We start from the raw sequence: 17,449 nt of genomic DNA, 5'->3' as shown, positions 1-17,449 counted from the left end.
GGCCTTTCTAAAAAACACACACGCCCCAAATAGCAGAATACTGGTCTTAAAATTTCGACTCTTGCTTTTCCATGTCAGTTCCACCAGTAACTGACACGCTTTTTCCGAATTTACTCAACATTAAGCGGAAATTTTTTTTAAAGAAGTTGGATAATAATCATTCTAATATTAGTACAAAAATACTGTTAAAAATTATAGCCTATGACAAAATGTATTGGCTCATCTTACCCCATGTGCCCATCTCGCCCACCTTATCCAATCAGGGCCCATTCGAAATAAAAATATGTATAATTATTGGCAGAACTTGTTTAAAAACTTTTTGAATTGGTCGAAACTTGGATTAAAAGTTATTTTATATCTAAGTATTTCTTACTAATCTACATTTTTAATTTGAAGTTTCGCCTTTCATGACATCTAAAACTCATGAGCTAACATAGCTAATTCAAAGATATAAAAATCATTGAATCGACGTTGCAGTTGGCTGCTTCAAAAACGAAAAAATACATTATTAAAATACATTTTACTTTTTGCTATTTCATTTTTGACCATTTTTCTGTTTGATCTACAAAATTATTTTCCATGTATAAGATTAATATAGGATATATAATTCTTTTGTAAAAAATGTATCATGCACTCAGAGAGTCTTAGTCTCAAAATTAATTGTGACAAAAGGATGTTTTTTGACACAAGTGGAATTTTCTTTAAAATTTCAGGTTAAGAGAATTTGAATTTTTCTCAAACCACATCTTTTTTCAGCAAACAATATCCTTTTGCGACAAACTTCATGTAATTTTGCAGCCATATAATTCTTTTTTTATACAAACTTTATTCACATCGTTTAAAACAGAACATGTAAGAGGAAGATGCTTCTGTTTTAAGAGAACTATTTCTCTAGGGGTGCATCGTTAAAGACGAATATTGTCAGAAGTGCTTTATTTTACGCACACCATTGAGTATATTTGCAATGAAGTATTTTGAAATTAAAGAGGAAATGTCTAGGTGAACCTTGTTCAAAGCATGTATGTGCACATTGAGATGCGTAAACATTAAACAATGTAAGGACCCTATTTGGAACAAGACGAGAATGCATGAGTTTCATAGGCAACAGGCACCCAAAATGTTGAGGACTAGTTTGCAGAGAACATGGTTATACGCATGATATGTTACCAGTGGGTCAAGTTATTATATCCCAGCGGCATAAAGCATTGCCGACACTCCCTAAATTTATGCTCTCTGTAGCCATACCAGAAATATTCCACGGCACACCCCCACCTAATATTTCAGAACATTCTGGGAACAAGGTCGGAAGCTCTGATTTCGAGAAGATGAAAATTCTGAAAAACATGAGGATCCTAGGAAGGATAGATTCATGAGGAAAATAAATTATTTTCCGTGTAAGCGTCGCGTTGATCTATTGCTTCGCTACATTTTCTAATTAAATTGAAACTCGCGAACGTATTAATTCGGAATTGACCTAAATTACCCTCCTTTATGTAAGATATTAAGCTGCATAATGGATTTAATGTAATGAGAAACAAGTTCATTAAAGCTGGATTCTAAATTTCAGAAACTCAAGGTATTCTGAAAGAATTTTTAACTTGCCGGAATTAAAAGCTGTACAGAAAGTACTGAATATCTTAAGAGGAAAATCGGTTGGGAGAGTAAGGTACTCATTTTAAGCTTGTCTACCATTAAGTGCACATGAAATTCGGCTCATAATTTTTTGCAAACTCCTTTAAAACTTTTATTTTACAAAATGTATTTAAAGATTAATTAGTAAATTCAATATAAAAGTGAATTATTCAAGTCAAGACCTTCAATTTAAGCCATCTCCGAAAAATGGAACTAAAGGCAAAGCTTTCATCCTGGTGGTCTAAACAATTAAATTCTTTCGATACAATGATATCTCAAGTTATATTTTTGAATGCACATCTACGTGCCAAAAACTTTAATATAATATTGAGAAAGAAACTCAACTCCTTCATTTTGTAGCTACTAATGAAAAAGACCATAATATCCAACGCCAAATTTTTATTGCACATTTACATTATAGCAAATTTTATTTTTAATACAGATCTTGATGTCAGGACCTTCATATTGCCAAAGGAAATCGTACTAAGAGAAAAGCTCCGAATACAGTCGTCTAAAAAAAGAGATTTCTTAATTTCTATTATTTTTGTACCTATGATAATAAAAAAACATCACTAGAACATAACAAATTTTAATGCCTAATGCACATCGAAGAAAATCGGATAACATTTAGGGTATGATAAGCCCTGTAAACAAGTCCTTTTGTTATGAATATATATGATTGCGTCTTTAAAAAGTATTAAATACTAAAAAAGTTCAATAAAAAGTTCAATCTTTAGAAAATTATGCAAGATGAATAGAAATTATTAATAAAATCGGAATAGGCCTAGAAAAAGGGAAATACCTAATAATTATTAGTTTGTTACAATTATTCTACTTGGAGAGTAATTTTTTGTAATATTTTCATTTCCTAACAGTTTTAAATGACGCTCATTCAAATATTGAAAATTTATAAATATAAACCGCTAAATGTGGTAAAAATTAAAATTAAAGTTATTTACTAATCACTTTTCAGAGTTTCTTTTCCAATTTGTCGCATTCTGTTTACCCTAATCGTAGAATTGTTTAATTTTAAAGGTTTTCTGTCTTGCATATACTTCTTTAGAAAATGTTTAGTTTCTAAATTTAAACCATCTCACTTTGAAGGGGTTGACAATATTAATATTAAAAATATAGAATTTCAACAACTTTTAATTTGAATGAGTGTCGAGCGGTTACCCCGGAAACTGCTGTACGCGAAAAATGTTGTTGGTGAACAATTTATCGTATATAAAGGGTAGTTTTTCCAATAATTAAATTTTTTTATTTTTTACATTATTTTTTGCAATGGAAACAAAAATACGCGTCCTATCAAAAAATTTTCTGTACATTTTTTCTTATCTCGCATAGTTCGAACGCGAAAGGGAATTTTTGATTTTTTAGCATTAATTTTTGGTGGTTGAAATCAGAACCGTTGACCGAAAGGATAGTTAACAAATTCAACCTTTTGTTTTTGGTCCCTAAAAACATATGTTTAAGACAGACTTTCATAAAACCCGTTTTTTTCGGATCCAGAGGGCTTGAAAACGTAGAGATTTAAAGAAATTCGCAATTGTTAGTTCTCCTATTAATGCAATATCTTCTAATTCTGATAAGAATTTAAAAAATTATAATAAGCTGTCGGGAAGAATATTTTCAGTAGAAAATCCATTCTATGGTCAGACGAATCAATATAGTTTCGAATTTTTTTATTTTCTAAAGGATTATCCATAAACTACGTTACTAAGTTTAGGTTATTTTTGCAGCACATGCCCCCTCCCCGCCTCTTTCAAACTCGTAGCCCCCCCCCCCCCCAGAAAAGTAAAGTTTTTTAAGTCAAATTAATTTGAAAATTAATTGATTAATTAATTATTAAGCTTAATTAATATATAAAACTTTTAATTCCTAATATTTTTCAAGTCAAAAATATATTGAATTTTCAATAACCATAAAATATTTTCTAACTAAAAATGGTATATTGAGGTGATTCTTGAAAAACATAAATTTCCAACAAATTAGAAACCCGAAAATATAATTTTTGATCAAAAAAGGTATTTCTTTAGAAAAAGATACATTTTCATGAAGATAGCTTCATTTTTAATAAAATAGTTTAATTTAAACCAAAATTATGAAATAAGGTAATATTAGAGGAACGAATTCTTTCAAATAAAATAAATGTAAGTACCATATTGAATTCGAAACAAAACACTTTAAATTCCCAAAGTTTTAAGTCGAACTATAATTGAATTTTCAACAAACAATATTAATTTTCTAACCAAAAAGTCGATTTTTTAGCAAAATGCATGAAGTTTCAACGTATAAAAAATCGAACAAAAAATGAAATAGTCATTTCTGAAAAATATTAATTTATGATAAACTAGTTCAACTTTAAACCAAGTAGTGAAATTTTCATCTAAAAAAGATGACTTTTTTTACCAAATAACTCAATTTTTAACCTGAAAGGTGAATTTTCCAGCTTATTCATGCTTATTTCCAATAAGCATGAATATTTAACCTGAAAGTGTTATTTTTTAACAAAAAACGTTGAATCTTATACGAAAACGTGGAATTTTCATTAAAATAGTTACATTTTTAACCAAAAAGATCACATTAAAAAATTTATATAAATTTTTAACAAAGAAGTTAATGTTCTACCAAATAGTTAAATTTGCTCCCTCTTCATTAAACCACCAACCGAACCAGATTAATTTAGAATCAAACAATTACATTTTTACCCAGGAAATATGAATTTGTAACTAATAGAATTGATTTTTCACCAAAAAAAGGCGATTTTTAAACAAAATATATGAATCTTCAACTGAAAAATATCAATTTTCATTTAAAAATATAATTTCTCAAACGAAAATGGAATAATTATATTCTTATATAATTCTCCACAAAAAAACACAATTTTCAAGAAAATAGATACATTCATAATTAAAGAGATGCATTTTCAATTAAATTGATCATTCTAGAGGACAATGAATTTTCAGCAAGAGTTCAACCTATAAGATTATTGTTTAACACAGAAGATTAATTTTATGAAAATGGAATAATTAAATTTTGACCCCCTCCCTCCCCTCTGACACAAACTGTTGTTTTAGGTGTGCCCCCTCCCCTCTTTAAAATTGTTAATGTAATTTATGGATGGTCTCTACCAGAGGTTAAATATATTTGTTTCTCACTTATAGAAGCTATGATTATAAGAATGCAAAAAAGTGTTCTTCTGGAATTTCTAGAATGGGTAGAGACTCTCTTTTTGAAGGAAAATGTCTTGGCTTGTTGTATAATTTTCGATTTGAGTAGAATTTGAGTTTGGATCAAGTTTGCCAACTTTGATCTAAAGCACTTCCTAGACCGTTACGGCTCTGAACACAAGATACGTGCATGTGTTTGGGTAATACTGCGATGGGTAGTCTGCATAGCTACTGACTGAAAGTTCCAATCTCATCTCGTCCCATCCTTGGTCCTACTTGCCGGTTCGACGTCTAGATTGCAATTACTGCTAATTAATTGAGCAAAGGGCCCAGAGTCTCCTGGCAACAAGGCATCCGTTGTTACCTGTGCACTCGAGATGTAAACAACTGCAAAATCGACAAGACCCACTGAATACGGATATTTTCTAGGAAACTGTAAATCACTGGAGTTGCAATTTAGTAATTTAATGTCGCGCTACCAAGATTCCAGACTACGCTTCGAGGTAATCACTTGAAATAGGTGCTAACCATTTCTGTAGGCGGTTTCTTCCCCAGAGATAAATTTAGTTCACTCAAGTGATAAACATCTTGTTTAAAGCTCAACTTTGTAATTATTTTCATTAAACTAGTCTATTTGGGAGTGAATGATTTCTGTTCCGGCAAGTTTGCTTAAAGGAAGTTGAATTCTAATTGGTAATTGGTTAAACGAGCAATTCGATTAGAGAGCTTCCATTAATGACGTAAGGATGAGTTTTAAAATTGTAGAACTCCTTCTCTCAATTGTTAGGATTCATAAGATTTTCGCGACCCATCCTCTCTCCCTTTTACGTAAGAATTGTAATCCCAACTGATTATAAGTAAGCAAATCTCGATTTTCATTTCAGAAGATGTTAAAAGATTTTGAGGAATTTAACAGGATTTTGAGATTTCGATGATTTCACTTCGATGATTTCACTTTCATTGTATTATATTTTAAGAGATATTTAAAGATTCGGAAAGATTCACACGGAGTTTCAAGATTTTAATTAATTTTGAAGGGATTTCAACGATTAAAAAACATTTGAGGGAATTTTATAAGATTTCAAAAGATTTCACAGGATTGAAAAAAATTGGAAATGACTTTAAGGAATTTTAATCCATTTGGAGAGATGTGAAGGGATTTCGATGATTTCATAAGATTTCAAAGGATTTTAAGAGATTTAAAAACACTCCAAAGTAGATCCATGGATTTGATAGGATTTTGCAATATTTATCAGATTTAACAGAATTTCAAAGAATTTCCTAATATTAAGAAGGATTTTAAGCAATTTCGACAAATTTCAATGCCTTTTAAAATATTTAATATATTTTAAGGGATTTCTAGACATTCAGAAAGATGTCTATGGATTTTAAATATTTTTGTGAATTTCAGAGGGATTTAAAAGATTAAAAGGCATTTAAAAGAATTATTTAATATTCCAAAGATGTAACATGATTTAAAAAAAATGAAAGGATTTTAAGTAACTTTAAGGGATTTCAAGAGATTTAACTGTATTTTGATTATGTCATGAGATGTCAAATAATTTTAAGAGATTTCAAAACACTCCAAAGTATATCCATTGATATTAGAGTCTTTTTTTAAATCTTGAAAGATTTGACAAAATATTGAAGAATTTTATAATATTTTTAAAGATTTTAAGGAATATAGAAAAATTCTAATGTCTTCAAACATTTAATATATTTTAAACGATTTCTAGAGATTTGGAAAGATTCCCACGAGTTTTTAAGACTTAATGAATATTAAAGGGATTTCAAAGATTAAAACGCATTCGAGGGAGTTATATAAGATTTCAAAAGATGTCACATGATTTCAAATTTAAAAGGATTTTAACAAACCTCGTAGTATTTTGAAATATTTTACGGAATATTAAGGACTTTAACTATTTGAAGACATTTTAAATAATTTTATTGGATTTTGATGATTTTAAGCAATTTCAAGGATTTCAAAATATTTCTAGGACTACCAAGAAATACAGTTAAAGCATGTGCGCAGTTTTTAAATAACTTCAAAGGATTTCTAGGGCACCCAATCGTTTTGCACGGATTTTAAGACATTATGTATAACATTCATGGAATTTGTAGGATTTTAAGAAATATTCAGATAATTTCAAAATTTGAAGAGATTTCATGGGGCTTCAAAAGATTGCAGAAATTTCAACACCCAAGTCAGATTTGAATTTACATGTCTTAAAAAAATAATTAGAGAAAGAAAACATACGCACGGAATACCTTGAGACCCCCCCCCCCCCCCCCCCCCCCCCAACCCAAGTAAAGATTCTCAAGGTTTTACCAAACCCTTTTTCACATGAAAATTGACGTGGGATGAAAAAAATATTTTACTCACAAATTCTAATATCATGGAAATATTCTTTTGTAAAAAGGAAGCAGGATTATAGTTCAGGAAGGTTTGAAAATATTATAGAAAAAAATCTGATGATAAAATCATTATGACCTTCAAATCGAAATACGACTGATGTTAGTATTAATAAGAATAATGAGTCCTATTATTCATATAATACACAATTATATAATTTAACAAAATACATGTAATTATTATTTGTTTAAATTTATCTGCTATATCATCAGAGATTGTACCTTACCAACAGTAGGTGAACCCTCCAAACCATGAAGGCAGAAAATCTACACAATATCGATCAAGTTAAGAATCTTCAATAACAGAAAATTCTTAACATCTTAATAAAACTAGATGGAAAATAATATTTTCAAATTAAAATTATTTCTTGAAAAAAAAGATCCTACTCCATCTTCACTCCATTGGGAATCGAACCACAAAACTTCTGATTTCCGGTCAGGTGATTTTTCAATTAAGCTATTAGAGGGATCAGAATAAGAACTCTTAATTCAAGAAAATAACGCCAATTTTTAGCTAGGTGTCAATAATACAAGTAATTTTTTTTTAAATTTATCTGCTATATCATCAGAGATTGTACCTTACCGACAGTAGATCAACCCTCCAAACCATGAAGGCAGAAAATCTACACAGAAGAATCTATCAGAAGTTTTGTTGTTCGATTCCCAATTGAGTGAATACGGAGTAGGATCTTTTTTTCAAGAAATAATTTTAATTTGAAAATATTATTTTACATCTAGTCTTATCAAGACGTTAAGCATTTTCTGTTATTGGAGATTCTTAACTTGATCGATATTGTGTATATTTTCTGCCTTCATGGTTTGGAGGGTTGATCTACTGTCGGTAAGGTACAATCTCTGATGATATAACAGATAAATTTAAAAAAAAATAGTTACTTGTATTATTAACAACTGACTCAAAATTGGCGTTATTTTCTTGAATTAAGAGTTCTTATTCTAATCCCTCTAATAGCTTAATTGGAAAAGCACCTAACCGGAAATCAGAATTTTTGTGGTTCGATTCCCAATGGAGTGAAGATGGAGTAGGATCTTTTTTTCAAGAAATAATTTTCATTTGAAAATACATGGAAATTACGAGAAAGCCGTTATTCTGGATGATTACTAAAATAAATCCACTGTAATTTCCTGGATTTTTCAGGTTTCAAAAAATACCGGTCATTTCCCGGTTTTCCTGGTTTTCCAGTCCCGTCGCCATCCTGAAAATAAGAATTTGCAGCAACCAATTCAACAACATCAAGCAACATCGCGTGTCTTTAAATTAAAGCATGAGTCGACAAGAAATCAGTTTATCATTTCTTTTTTCCATGCTTGGTATTTGCTTCAACAGATGTTGCTAAAAGTGAGTACTGAGTAAACACCATGATATATCAAAAAGGTGTCGTCGAGAAGTAGATTCAGGTAGTAACTGACGAGGAATACAAATTTTCTCTTATTTGAAAGCACGGTGCTCAATCCTCAAGCCGGCAGTTGACTAAAAAAAAAGTTATTTGCTCGCGAGAGGAAAGCTCAGCGTGTTGCCTATTGCCACCCCCGACAAATATTTGCTCTAAGGTAAAAGAAAAAAGGGGCTGGGTTAGTTCCTCGGCTAATAAAACCGGAATATACGGAACGTGCGGAGAAAATAAACAGTCCAAAGGTAAAAAGGGAAATGCAGCGTGTGTCGTGACGGATTCGCGATTCAATATCGGTGCAACCAATGTCCTCGAGACGTCATCTTATCAATAAAATTCCAAGTATACGTAAAGCATATTGCTTTCCCATACCTGCTGGAATGGAATTCTATCAAAAGGAAAGATGCCAGGGAAAAAGAAAAGAGCGTCCTTGATCTCTTTAATCCAAATATACAACAGTTTTTTGTCGATGGAATGATTTTTTTCTATCTACGCAGTCTAACACATTATTGTTATAGTCTTTAGCTACAAGAAATTGCACTCAAGGCTCTACTGGGATTCCAACCCAGGTATGTTTGAGTTTGAATCCCAGCTGGGTTGGAGAGGAATTTTTTCGCTGGGATTATTTTTTCCACTGGGATTAGAACCAAAGTATACATGGGTTCGAGTCTCAGCAGAGGTAGAGATGAATTTTTACACAGCTAAAACCTATCCCTTTTGGTTTGGACTAAGCAGATCATAAACTGTAATTCTATCAACAAGAAACTGTTTCACTTCTTTAATCCTTAACAGAATATAGAAAATCGTGCAAATATACAACTCTGTTCGTCTAGGAGTCATTCAAATACTATGTGAAACATGTAAAATATTAATATGAATAACAATTTTTTGAAACGCTTGTAAAAATGAAAACTAGTGATTTTATTTCACAAGTAAATCATCTGAATACAATCTTCAAACTGTTCCTCATATTCCTCTTTTCCCCCATTTCAAAATAAATTACATTCTTCATTTAAAATTAATCTTTTTCGTTAAAAATTGAACTGCTTCCTTAAAAGTTGAAATGCTTTGTTCAATATGCATTTTTAACAATTTTTCTGACCAAATGATTTTTTATTGTTTGAAAATTAGTTTTTTAAACTGAGAATTTAACTTTTCCATTTTTTGTTTTGTTAAATTCATCATTTTTAGATGAAATTTCATTTATTTAATTAAAAACTTATGGACTTTGTTGTAGACTTGTCTTTTGAGCAGAAAATTATTCTTCTTCATTAAAAATTAAACTATTTGTTTGAAATTTAAACTAATTTATTAAATATTCATTATTTTAAGATTGAACTATTTTGTTGAGAGTACTTTCTTCTACATTTCAAAATTATTTGTTTTACCTGAAAATGAAACTATTCCATTTTTGGTTAAAAAGATTGTTTCATATGGAAATTCAACTATTTGGTTAACCATTTATGTATTTTGTTACAAATTCATTTTTTTTGGTAGAAAATTATTCTTCTTCATTCAAATATCAACTATTTTGTTATAATTACATTTTTTAATTAATTTTTTTAACTGAAAATTTAAGTAATCGACTTTTAGTTAAAAGTTTAACTTTTTAAAGATAAAAATGTAACTATTTGGTTGATACTTAAAGTTTCAGTTGGAAATTTTTTTTTGTCTAGATAAAAAAATTATATTATTGAACATTATATCAACAGTTTAGTTTACATTTTTTACTTTGAACAAAAAACCTTTTTCGGTTAAACATTCATTTCTTTTGGTAGATATTTCATCTTTTTTTAGAAATAATCTGTTTCGATTGAAGCGAATTCGTCTTTTTTGGTTGAATTCAATAGTTTTTTTTACTAAAAATTAAAACCTTTTTTTAATGAAAATTCTGCAGCTCGGATGAAAGTTGATATTGTTTATTAAAATTTAAGGATTTTCTTTAGTTTTATTTTTTTGGTCGATAATTTAACTGTTTTTTTTCTCAACATTCGTCTACATGGATAGAAAATTTTATTTTTTGTTAAAAAATGCAACTATTTTGTTTAAAAAAACCACCCCTTTCGTTTGAAAATTCAACTATTTAGTTGTATAATATAAATTTCACACCATTCATTTTTTTCATTTAACTATTTTGTTCAAAATGCAACTGATCTCGATTGAAGACTTGCATCAGTTCGTTTAAAATTCATCTTGTCGGTTGAAAATGTAACTATTTGGTTAAAAATTCAACTATTTTGTTCACAAATTAAATTTAAAGATTTAAAGAGTTATCTTTTTTGGTAAAAAAGTTATAAGTTTCAAATTCAACATTCACAGTTGAAAATACAACTGTTTAGACAAAATTCTTCTTTATAGATAAAAATTTCAAGTTGTTTGTGAATGCAACTGTTTCGTCAAAAATTAATTTTCTTATTTTAACATTTGACTAATTGGTAAAAAATCACCTTCCTTGGTTGAAAATGAATACTTTTTAGTCAAAAATTCAATTGCTTTGTTGTGAATGCAACCTTTTTCGACTCAGAATCTTTCATTTTTAATATAGAATTTATTATGATACCTATACATTAATGTTTTTAAACAAATATTCTCCTATTTTCGTGGTTTTTTTAATGGCACACTGGGGGAGCTTTGTGGGTTCATCTGTGACAAAAAAGTGGGGGGAGGTGAAAATCTTTTTCAAAATACCGTCACGTAATTTTTAAACAGCGCTTTAAAAGATTTTTCTTAAATGTAAGGAAACATAATCTTAAATGAAGATTGGCATTAAAAATATACTCCGTTCAAAAGGAGATTTACTTCAAAAGGGAGATTATTATTTGAATAAGCGCTTGAGGGTGAATCTGAAAAATAATATTTGCCGTCTGAATATAATTTTTATGAATACTTTCGATTCAGTGAGAACTGATGTAGCACTTCTTTGCCTCAACCTGTTAGCACGTTCTTGGGAAGAGAGTAAGAAAACTACTTTGAAAGGAGGGAAGGAATCTTCACTTGATGCATTGTCTTTCTGTTTTTCTTTCTTCTTCTCCTCTTTCTTGATTCGTTTTCGTTCGATGGCGACACCGTGGTTGATAAGAAAGCTATCAGCCTGCTGGGTATTCAAGAGGGAAGCTTTTCTCATTTCTTTGCTTATAGTAGGAAAGAACGAACTAATTGAAATTTTGTAGACATTTCAGAAAGTCTTTTATTTTATGTTGACCCTCGTGGTACACACATTTACTATTCTCAATTTGCTGCCTGATCTTAGATTATTTATTTGGCAATTTATAGTGTTTAAATAAAAACTTGTATATAAGATAAAAATGAAGTCTGCTTTCTTGTGAGTACACTCATCTCTCGATATAAGGCCAGTTTCGGACATGGCGTGCCTTGACATTGATCCTAAATCGGTGGAATCTGAATGGAAACAGGAAGGGCCGCATAAATATTTTTTGTTGCATTTGGACGCATTACGCAAACAGGTGAATTCAATTCGCTGAGACGGCGGCCCTTGAGATGTTTGTCACGCTTGACTGAGCACGCCCTCTCTTTCGGCACCGTGGCTCCTCTCATCACGAAACTAGCTTTCACTTCCTGGCTCACAAAAATTAACATTTTTAAGGAAAGTTCGGTATGGCTGAACGTACATTTTAAGACATAAATGAAAAGAATGGATTCAGAGCCTTTCAAAAATAGTAGATTTTTTGTATTTTTCAACTAATTTGAAATATAAAAACTTCCCCGGAAAGATAGTAAATGTTTCATAACATTTTTATTTACTGGATTTTCACATTGCTCATGATTTGCTCATAGATATATTTACTATGAGTACATTTATTTGTGCTAATTGTATGAACATTTTGCTTTCTCATAGATATCAAATCCGCTTTATCATAGAGAGAGGTTTTTCTCTAACAAAAGGAAAAAATTAAGAGTTTTAAGATTTTTTAAGCTTGTATTCCTCTATTATCGAAAATATAATTTTCGGAGAATGGACAACTTTTTAACTCAAGGTAGTGTTATATTCCAATTAAAAAAAAGGTTTCTTAATATAATTATAATTTTAATCTATTTTTTTTAACTTTTTAAGTCGCTGTTGATTGATCAAGAATGGTTATAGAAAGTTCGTCAATAGCTCAACCCACGCTTCTCGAAGACGAGAACAAACATGTCATATACAGTAATGCAGTATTCCTGATATGATCAAAACTCTTCTAATGCAAACAGAATACGAAAATTTGTTTTAACTTCATAAATCGGTACTGGTGGGTTGTGAGGCTTTTAAAAATAGGTCAATTGATGTGTCTCGATAATCCGAACAAATAGACTTGATATCGTATTGTTGTACTTTAAATATCAAAAAATATTTTCTTATGTAAACAGAATAAACCATATTTTTCAAGCACCATATATCGGTACTGGTGGGTCATAAAAGGTTCAACAATTGGTCAATTGATGAGCAAGGTACATTTTTTTTAATCTATAAACTCGCAAAAAATTACTTCTAATGGCCGATCTGGCTCAAAATCCTATCAGATTTGGATCTCAGTCGCAGCTACAATTTGTACAAATTTCATGATCATGGCTCTATTAGTTTTCGAAATACGATCAACAAAAAAAAGCTACAGACACATAAGCATACAGACATATTTTTTCTTTTTTGAAAACTGTATTTTCGAGGATCTGGGGTCCAATTATATAGAAGTATATCAAGTAAGTAGATAAAAAAATTTAGTTCATTACAATCCTCCTCCTAGGAGGAAGCAATATTAATAAATTCTACTTAGTAGTGAATATAGCAGAGAATTCCTTTGATTTTATTACGTGCTGCAGAATAGCCTTCTTTTATTTGTTTTATTCCCCAAAGTGAAAATGTCTTGTTTGGTCAAAAATTACTTCCAATCTTTATTAAAAATTCATTTCTTTTAATAGAAATGTTGTATTTTTTGTAAAAAATCAATCTTTTTGTTTTGAAATTTTATCTTATTTAGTCAAAAATTTAACTGCTTAGTTGCAAATTAACTGTTTTTGTTTAAAATTCATATTTTCTTGTTAAAAATATAACTTCTTTGCAAAGAATTTGTGTTTTGACTTGAAAATTCAATAATTTTTTTAAATAGTTTCTCTTTTGTCACTAAAAAATGTTTAAGGAGTTGCAAAAATTACTGACAGAACGTAGCATAAAAAAATGTATTTTTTCATTGCTAAAAACGGCAAACCTCCAAAGTGTGCGAATTTTTTTGAAGAGGATTTTTTTTAGTTGACTTTCAAGACAAAAATATTAATTTTAAACAACAAAAAGACGAATTTCCAACAACACAATTAAATTTTCAAGTAAGTAAATGCATTTTCAACCAAAAAAGAATAATTTGTAACAAAAAATGTAGCAGCTGACATTTTAACCGAAAAAGATCTTAGTTTCTTTTTAAACTTTGGATTCAGCCAAAATAGATGACTTCTGAATTAAAACTCTTACAGTTGGCATTTCAAGCAAAAAAAAAAACTTTCAGCCCGCAAGTATAAATTTAAACAAAAATTATTTTCAACCAAATAGATGATTTTTCAACCTAGAACGAACAATTTTTTACAAAATTGTTGATTTTTCAAACAAAAAATATTAAACAGTAAAAAAAGTTCTAACAAATCTGTTGTATTTTCAAACCGAAAAATCGAATTTGGTACAAAACAGTTCTGTTTTTAACCCGCAAATATTTTAAACAAAAAAAGTTCATTTAAACCAAGTAGATGAATTATTAACCTATAAAGACAAATTTTCAACTAAAAATACTTACTTTTTAAGATTGTTGTTGAATTTTCAACAAAATAATAAAAATTTTAACCACACTAACAGTTTTAAATTTTCTGACTTTCCGTGACTTTGCAGAATTGCCGTCTTGAAGCAATAAATTATAAAAAAGAAATGTAAGCTTTTCGCTGACACTGACAATTTGAGCAGTATCTGGCGAAGGCATGTCAGGAAGTTAACCTTGGGAGCAATTTTGAAAACGGATTGGATCAGAGATGTCTCTTTTACGTTTATGCAAATGTTTACATCCCCTTGGCAAGATAGAATCGCGGTTGGCTATACAGAACGAGCAAGCGGAAGGCAGTCAGCAACATGTTAAGAAGGTACTTCCGCGGGACTCCGATCTTCCTTGTTGTCATTTTACGGAACCTTTTGGCGAAGCGTTAAAGCGCAAGTGCCTTGCATTCGGATCGTATCCGGATCTCGCGGGGTCGCCGTCGTTTACGACGGATTGGGTTGACGACCGATTTTACGAATCGATAGCGATATAAATATTTCATTACTATATCTACCCAGTCACTTCTACTCTCAAAAATATTCATTCCACTAACATGCTTCATCTCTACGATTTCCTCATATATCTTTCTGCTGAGAGATTTATTCATTCATCATTTCAAAAAGGATGAAGCTCAATGCACTTTGCCCCTGATAGAAATTATGTATGAGATCAATCCTGAACTCACAGTAAATATCGGTTGATCAACTTCATCCCGAAAGTGAGGTAAGGAGTCTCACTACTCTGAGCGACAGAAAGTCGTAACCAGTTCTTTGATCTGGACCCTTAATTTTCCAATCGTTTGCACGACATAGATCCGATCGCTTGGGCTTGTTATTTAGTCCATGAACTGAAAAAAATAGTTTAGCTCTCCCAGCTAATGGTTTAGCTGAATTTCGTCTCCCAAAAATATATAGCTATGTTACCTAGATTTCTAGCTATTTTAGCTCAATTAGCGATCTAGAAATTATTTAGCTAATTTATCCAGATTATTTCCAGATGGAAAATTTAGCTGAAACAGCTAAAAATCTACGTGACACAGCTATATTTCCTTTGAAGACGAAATTGAGCTAAACGCTTAGCTGGGGCAGCTAAACCATTTTTTTGTGTGTTACAAATAACAACTTTTCTCCTATAATTATGAATCATTTGATGTCATATATTAAACACGTAATCCAAATGGCTAAATAAAATCCCTCAAGAGGAGATTTTCAAAAAATGGTCCTGTTGCTTTTTTTTATTTATTTTAAAATATGATGCATTTTATGCGCCTGGGAAGGAGCGAACCGCCACCGTGTGTGTACCCGTGGTGAAACGAATATTAGCGCCATTGGTTCACCATAGGTACACTCACGGTGATGGTTTGCTCCTTCCCAGGTGCATAAAATGTCTCATGTTTTCAATTAATTAAGAAAAAACAACAACAAGGCCATTTATCAAAAAATTCCTAGGCTAAGGATTGTAGTTAGCCCTTTAGATTGTGTTGTTAAAGTATGATATCAAACAATTAATAATTGTAGGAGAGAAGTTGTTATTTGTAATACATGTAATAAAAGTCAAGCCCTAGGAAACGCATTTAAAACTCCACAATAAAAACTATTTGTTGACGATTTGACACTGAGATTCCAATTATCATTGAATGATGCCGATGAGATTATCAGCATGCTTGCGTCTTTTCGTGTGATCGATGAAACATGATGACTGTGTGAAGTTCTTCGCCTGAGATGATTTCTAGAGGGATTGATCAGCAACCCAGGTCATCCAAGCGTTGTGGATCTTACGTATTATTTAAATAAGCAACACGGAAATTATAGATTAATTCTTACGTTTCTCATATGAACTTCTTGATCCCCGAGAGTATGATGAGGGTAAAACTGAATAAGTCACACTTACCCTGAAAGGAATTTAGCATACTTAATGGTATAACGATAATAATTTAGATGTCATCATTTACCGAATAACGAGAAGGAACTTCTTCCTTTTTTTGTTATATGCCTTTTTTTATGAATAAAATTAAGGAACTGAACCAATTTTACCCCCAAATTAAATAATTTTTTATAATATAAATCATCGTAGGTTTGACTGATTATTTTTTTAACTGTTGAAAGCTTGGTGTGCGTATTAGTTATATGCCAGTGATGCCTAGAGAAAAATAAAAAACTGAGATTTGCCGATTGTTTGATAATATTTATCTTATAAATAAAAAAATTATTTGAAAATAATAATAACAATTATAATATTTAATTGCAAACTGAGTCGACTTTCGTCGACAAAAAGTGTCTAGGAAAGTTCATAGTTGGAAAAACTTTCAGGGAGGCCTTTGATGTTCACTTTTCAAGGAAGAATTTTAAGAAAGTTTCAGATCAATTTATGGAATATTTTTGGAATTAGGTATTTTACAAGAAAGTATTCCATGCCGTCAACTAGAAAAATCTGTAGAAAAACTTTTAAAAAAAAATAAGTTAATTTCCAGAGTTCAATATTCATTTTCTTTCTACATTTTTTGTTCATTATTAATTTTTTTTAATGTAAATTTAACTATTTCAGTTGAATATTCATCTATCTTTGGCAAATTTAACTTTTTTATTAAAATTTGATTCTTTTTCCTTCAAAAGCCTATTATTATATTTTTGAATGTGAATTTACTTTTTTTTGTAAGAATTGTATTATTTTGTTAAATTCAATTGCTTGGTTTAAAATTAACTTTTTTGTTTTAAATTCATATTGTTTAGTTCAAAATTCCACTGTTTGAAGAAAAATCCCCCTTTTGGTTTAAAAATTCAACTATTTGGTTGAGACTTTTTTGTCTCTTGACTGATGAATCCTTTCACATTTAAGATTCATCCCTTTTTATATAATTTTCGTTACTTTGGTAGCCGATTAAAATATTCTGTTAAAAATTAACCTTCCTGTTCGAAATTCATATCTTTGGGCTGAGTGATCGATTATTTTGTTGATGGTATCCTTTCGGTTTGAAAATTCAACTACTTGTTTAAAAGTTGAACTTTACGGCAAGCATTCTTTATTTTGGTTAAAAAAT

This window comes from Belonocnema kinseyi, chromosome 4 (assembly GCF_010883055.1).
Source record: "Belonocnema kinseyi isolate 2016_QV_RU_SX_M_011 chromosome 4, B_treatae_v1, whole genome shotgun sequence".
Lineage (NCBI taxonomy): Eukaryota > Metazoa > Arthropoda > Insecta > Hymenoptera > Cynipidae > Belonocnema > Belonocnema kinseyi.
The sequence above is the reverse complement of the archived record's forward strand: the minus strand, read 5'-3'. Positions refer to the sequence as shown.